Source organism: Schistocerca nitens, chromosome 1 (assembly GCF_023898315.1).
Source record: "Schistocerca nitens isolate TAMUIC-IGC-003100 chromosome 1, iqSchNite1.1, whole genome shotgun sequence".
NCBI lineage: Eukaryota > Metazoa > Arthropoda > Insecta > Orthoptera > Acrididae > Schistocerca > Schistocerca nitens.
The window spans coordinates 110,577,723-110,584,473 of NC_064614.1; positions in this window are offsets into that span (position 1 = coordinate 110,577,723).

A 6,751-nucleotide genomic window follows, 5' to 3' on the forward strand; every position below is an offset into this window, starting at 1 on the left:
ACTTTATCTGGCGACAGTGCTTCTCTTGGCTATGGAAGCTCCCGCCATACGGGTCCCAACAATTTGCTCACTTTCGAATTCACTTAACTCCAACATAATGCACTCGCAACTAGACAGAGGTATTTTATGACTACGACAGGAACTTGCGACTTATTGAGGGCATTCCACAGGAGCTGTTCGTGGTCAAATACAACAGCATAATCTGCACTCTTATCTAATATCTCCGTTTCCGTTTTCCGGCGTTTCCATATTTTTGTCCAATCCCTGTAGTAAAGAGGTATTAACGGGAATGTTCGAAGCGTGCAGGTCACCAAACGTCGTCAACTGAGCCGGACGCCCCTTAGGAATGACGCGACGGAATCGGCCAGCGCTCGCTTCGAGGATGCAGTTCTGCGCTGGTCCGGCGTTATTTTGCGCGAGCTGCAGTATATTTGTGAAGGACCTGTTTGTGACATAGTCGAAAATACTATCGGCTGATACGACTTCTGCTAGGAGTGTGCTGTTGCGAGGTGCTGCTGTCGGTTGTACAGACGTGTAGTGGTCTAGAGCGAAAACTCCGCGACATTTCCGATAAAAGCAGAGCAGCGATTTTTTCTTTTTTGCCCGGTCGTCCGCGCTAGTCTGAGCGCAGCTGATCCCTCCGTAATGGCCTCAACGTCAACGGCGACGTCGAAGCCTCATCTCGCCGTCAGCAGTGCTGGAGCCGCTGACACTTGTGTACCGGGCGGTGAAAGCGCGCAGCCGCTACACAATGGAGGAAAAGCGAGCGACAGCGGAACGGAAAGCGCCTGAGGTGTGGGGGAGGCTGCTGGGCTGGGACGAGCCATTAGTCGGCCGGCGCCTGGCGTCGCGTTGCGTCCTTTCTGTCCGCCTCACGCTTGCCGTGCTACACGCCTCCGCTGTTTGTCGAATGCCTAAACCAATTACGCTCGGCCCATGGCAAGCGCGCCGCCACCGCCGCCGAATGTTTGCGCGGCGTAATGCGGCGGCGGACGCTCAAAGGGGGGGCGGCGTCGGAGGCGGCATCAGGGGTGCATGGGCGTCGGGCTGGGGGTGGGGTGGTAGGGTAGAGGGCGTCACGCCGGACAGCGCTGATCAAATGCGGCGGAGCTCCCAGCGACGCATCGCAACCTTAATTTGGACGCCTTCCCGGACGCGCCTAAAAAAAAAAAAAGAAAGAAGAGAAATAGCGGACGCGGACTTTCGTTTGACGGCTGTTCGACGTTTTAGTCCACCCCTGCTGCTACTCATTCCGTGGACGCCACCTGCCGCTCCCTCGATTCGTCGACCAGGGAGAGCTCGTCCCGGCAGTCGCTGGTGTTGCTGCAGTTGCTCTGACGACAAGTGTCGGAGGACAAAGTGCGTGCTTGCTCACCTCTGTTCCCCTTGTTCTGGTCTGTTTGTTCAATCCCTTTCTCTGCTACCCGGTTGTGATTACCAGGCAACGTTGTAATTCACTCGTTAACAGTGCCAGGTGCAGTGTAGGCCAAAGTCGCCTCTCGACCCCCCACTGCATAGCTGGCGGTTGTGTAACCACTAAAAGAAGTGTAATTTACATTGACAGTAATTAAACAGTGACAATATTGCAGCAGACTGATAAATCAAGGTGTTTGCTTATGTTAAAGCCTTCTAGGGACCACATTCCAGTGTCAGTTCTTATTCCTCTGTTGTTGCTTCCTTTTCTTCCCGTATCCTTTCATTGTTTCACTACATTTCATTTTCCTGTCTTCAGACCACTTTCTGCTAGTTTTCTTTTCCCTCCTGCCTTGGAACTATTCTCTAAAAATGTCGCTTTCAAATACGTCTTCTTATGTTACTCTCCAAAACTTTCCCTTCCTCATGAGCCCATCTGAACGTTACTTCTTTTCTTTAAGGGGGGTAGGACGTCAAACGGGCCGACTTGGAGCAGGAGAGGCATCACAGGACATTTTAATTTCCAATGTCTATAATTTTACAAATAAATTCATAAAACTTTGTCAGCAACTTCAGGAAGGATTCAGGATTCACACTCATTGCAGTGGAAGTTCGAAAACATAACGAAATAATTTTTTTACGTGCGAAATTTCATCATTTTTTTCACTTACTAATGGCTGCATTTGTTGCTATAGGTACACTTTTCTTCATAAGTAAGAGAGATTCTTCTATGAAGTTTGCACAGCATACATACCATACTCACAGGTGTATGAAACTCTAGAATTTATTTAATTTATGATAAAACGAATGAACTGTTATATTTTAAACTTCATGTTTAGAAAAAACACAAATTCTATAGTTAATTACCTCAATTTTTACCACAATTTTTAATAGATTAGATAAGTCGGCCCGTTTGACGTCCTACCCCCCCCCCCTTAAGATATTTGCCGGCTGTTGTGGCCGACCGGTTCTAGGCGCTTCAGTCCGGAACCGCGCTGCTGCTACGGTCGCAGGTTCGAATCCTACCTTGGGCATGGATGTGTGTGATGTCCTTAGGTTGGTTAGGTTTAAGTAGTTCTAAGTTCTAGGTGACTGATGACCACAGATGTTAAGTCCCATAGTGCTTAGAGCCATTTGAACCATTTTTGAAACTTAATATATTTGAAGATGTGCTTGGTGAGTCTGTTGTTATCCATCCTGTAAATACGTCCAAAAATTGTAATCTTCTCTTAGTTATTGCTTCTCACATATTTCCTACGTTTCGATCAAGTTCATTTCTTAATTTTTGTTACTATCTAATATTTTGCTTTTAATTCTTCTTTCAAATATCTACAATACATCAGACTTGTAATTTAATACTAGATATCTGTCAGCATACAGATATTCCTCTTTCGCTACTGCTTTGAAGTGCTGTTAAGCATTATTTGTTATAGGTTTTCTATACTTTTTTTTCATTTTCGTGTATCCTTCCCTCTTTAGTGAGTCTTTTGCTTGAATAGTCTCCACGAAATATTTGATTTTTTTCTACATTTTCTGTTGCCCAGTACCATATATTAATAAATATTTGGAGTATTTTTTATTCTGCCATATATTCTGTTTCTTCTGCAGTCGATGTTGGTATGCCGAGACTCGAACCTTGCACCTCGCCTTTTGGAGCAAATGCTCTTACCGACTGTGCCTTTTGCCAGTGTAGTAGATGAAGTGAGAAGAAATTCTGCTACTCTGGAAGCAGATGATAGATGTAGCAAGGAGAACATAAGGAATAGACCAACATAGCCACAGAGAAGATTCCCGCTGATAAACTGGACGTTTAGCTGCCGTTAGCTCCAGAGCATTCCTCGTTAAAGAACTCTATTAGTATCAAATATATGCCTTAATCTGATAACTAATGTTCTGAGAGTGTATGTGCGAAGCCCAGCAGTGCAAGGAAATGAATCGTAGACTGCGAGAAAACCACAAATGAATGGGACAGGTAACTATGAGATGCGAAGTTACAGAAGGCTGTCGCTATTTAAGTAGATTGATATGAAATGAGAATGAGTTCCGTAGAATTGACGAGAAAAGGAATATGAGGAAAAGACTGACGAGAAGAGGGTAAATGATGGTTCAATGTGTGTTGAGATGTCATGTAATAACTTCCAAGGTATTAAATGGAGCTACACAAAACAAAAGCCGGCCGCGGTGGTCTCGCGGTTCTAGGCGCGCAGTCCGGAACCGTGCGACTGCTACGGTCGCAGGTTCGAATCCTGCCTCGGGCATGGATGTGTGTGATGTCCTTAGGTTAGTTAGGTTTAAGTAGTTCTAAGTTCTAGGGGACTGATAACCACAGCAGTTGAGTCCCATAGTGCTCAGAGCCATTTTGAACAGAACAAAAGCTGCAGTGGAAGACTGAAATATATACGACAAATAATCGAGGACTTTGAGTGTGCATAGGTTCGGAAAACATCGATCATGTAAAAAAACCCAGTTCTCATTGTTCTTACATGACATCCTGAAAACCATGGAGCAGGGAATTCAAGTAGATGTACTATTCCTTGATTTCCGGAAAGCAGTGACTCAGAAGCCGGATCTACACGTATTTTTAAAAGTACCATCCATGGCGTATGAAACAAAATTTGTGACTAGACCGAGGACATGTTTTTTCTACGGAGGACACAGCATGTTATCTTGGATCGAGAGTCATCGACAGATGTACTTCGCATGTGCTCTAGGGAAGTGTGTTGGTACCCTTTCTCTTGATGTTGTATATTAACGACACCACAGACAATATTAGTAATAACATCAATTCTTTCGCAGATGATGAAGCTATCTATAATGAAGTACTCGCTGGAAAAAACTGCACGATTTTTTATCAAATCTTCATTGGATTTCGAAGTGTTGAAAAGATTGGCAAGTAGTTTTAAATGTTCAAAAATGTAAAATGATTCACTTCACAAATGAAAAGACGTAGTATGCTATGACTAGAATACTACCGAGTCGCTGTTTGAATATACCAGGGTGTAACATTTCGTAGGGATATAAAACAGAACGATCACATCAGCGTAGGCCCAGGTAAAACAGGTGACAGACTTCAGGTTTTTAGTAGAATGCTAGGGAAATGCAATCAGTCCAAAAAGAAAATTGTTTACAGATCCCCTGTGCAGCCTGTCGTAGAATGTTGCTCATGTGTATCAGACCCTTACCAAATAGGAAAAAAGGTATGCATTGAGGGGCATCATGAGACCCACGGGAGAGCATCAGAGACGTGCTGAACAGACACTTGGAGATAGAGGTAAGTTATCTCAAGAGAGCCTACCTAGAAAGTTTCAAGAACCGGCTTCAAATGAGGACTCTAGGAATATATTACAATCTTCTACGTATGCCTTCCGTAGGGGTAATGAGGAAAAGATCAGATTAGTAATCGCACCACATGCAATAATTTTTCCAGCCCTGCGTAAGTGGATGGAACAGAAAGAAAGGCCGCTGAATTTCCTTTACAAGCGCGGTAATCGGTATACACGCAACAGCATGCGTACCTAGTGTGTTCTGAAGCGCAGCACTTAAAAATGGTATTTTCCGGTGTTTAGATCTCGGGTCTGTTGGTGATAAAATGGCAGGGTCAAGTGTTTTGGATAGCCCTTGGGCTATGGACCATTTGTCTACCCAACAGAAGGATCATCTTAGTGTCACTATCCTATAATACAGGAGCAAAGAATGAATATTACATATTTCCTCCTACTTAGGGAAAATGAGCAAATCGGTTGGTTCTTTTTGTATTTGATGTGGTCTACCGTGGGCCTATTGAAACTTATGGAGACGATATTAGTTCATACACAGTTCCTCGATAAACGCCACTAAAGTATTTTTTTGCTATATTTTGGCCGTCACCAGTGGACTGAAACATAGCCGAAGATTCCAAGACGGCTATGCACAGTAACTGGCTGACATTTCTACGATGTATTACTAAGATCCCGATTTCGAACAACCTTGAAGATTTTCTCGATACCTTTATCCGTATCCAACGTACAGATGTTCAAAGCTACCCTACATCTGCACGTAATCCGGTTTTAGGCGAAATCTAAATAATAAATAACTAGAAAATAGCTCAAATTTTAACGGTATACTCTCTAGGCATTTATCTAGAAGTCTCTCTACGTTTTCAAAACTATTTATCCATTATCAAAAATGGTTCAAATGGCTCTGAGCCCTATTGGACTTAACATCTGTGGTCATCAGTCCCATAGAACTTAGAACTACTTAAATCTAACTAGCCTAAGGACATCACAAACATCCATGCCCGAGGCAGGATTCGAACCTGCGACCGTAGCGGTCACACGGTTCCAGACTGAAGCGCCTAGAACCGCACGGCCACATCGGCCAGCTATCCATTATCGAGAAACACCCAAAAGACTTGTTTTTTGAGCACCTAAACCCAGCCGCGGTTTCCGAGGCGTTTATGCACACGACATGGCTGTAATTTTTACAATGTATTCCTAAAATCCCGATCTGAAACAGCTTCGAAAATTTTCTGCATATATCCGTTTCCGAGATACAGAGGTTCAATGTACTAAGCAAGAGAAATCGGCTGAAACAGTAGTTTATAAGTGACGCTACAAGGAGAAATACGCTGTTAAGTGTCTCATTTATTATCTGGTAACTCCATGTTGTAGTACTGGTTTGGGTTGTTTGGGGAAGGAGACCAGACGGCGGGGTCATCCGTCTCATCAGATTAGGGAAGGACGGGAAAGGAAGTCGGCCGTCCCCTTTCAAAGGAACCATCCCGGCATTTGCCTGGAGCGATTTAGGGAAATCACGGAAAACCTAAATCAGGATGGCCGGACGCGGGGTTGAACCGTCGTCCTCTCGAATGTCTAAATGTAGTACTGAAGGACATCGATTTCTTTTTTGCAATAAAATCCAGTGTAAGGTGTAAAATCAGTTCTAAAAATGGTTCAAATGGCTCTGAGCACTGTGCGACTTAACATCTATGGTCATCAGTCCCCTTAAACCTAACTAACCTAAGGACAACACACAACACCCAGTCATCACGAGGCAGAGAAAATCCCTGACGCCGCCGGGAATCGAACCCGGGAACCCGGGCGTGGGAAGCGAGAACGCTACCGCACGACCACGAGCTGCGGCCTAAAATCAGTTCTGCGTTATTTCAGATTCACAGAAGTAAACTATCTAAATTTTACCGTCCAGTACATTTCTTTTATATATGAGTTACATGCCCTGCTTGAGCAAGGAGAAGAAGGGATCAACGGAAAAAATATTCCTATCGGAGCACAAAAAACGAGAGTATGTTCCTGTTTGTTTAAAAGACTGACTGAAAAGTGGGGTACCAGCTGCCTCATTC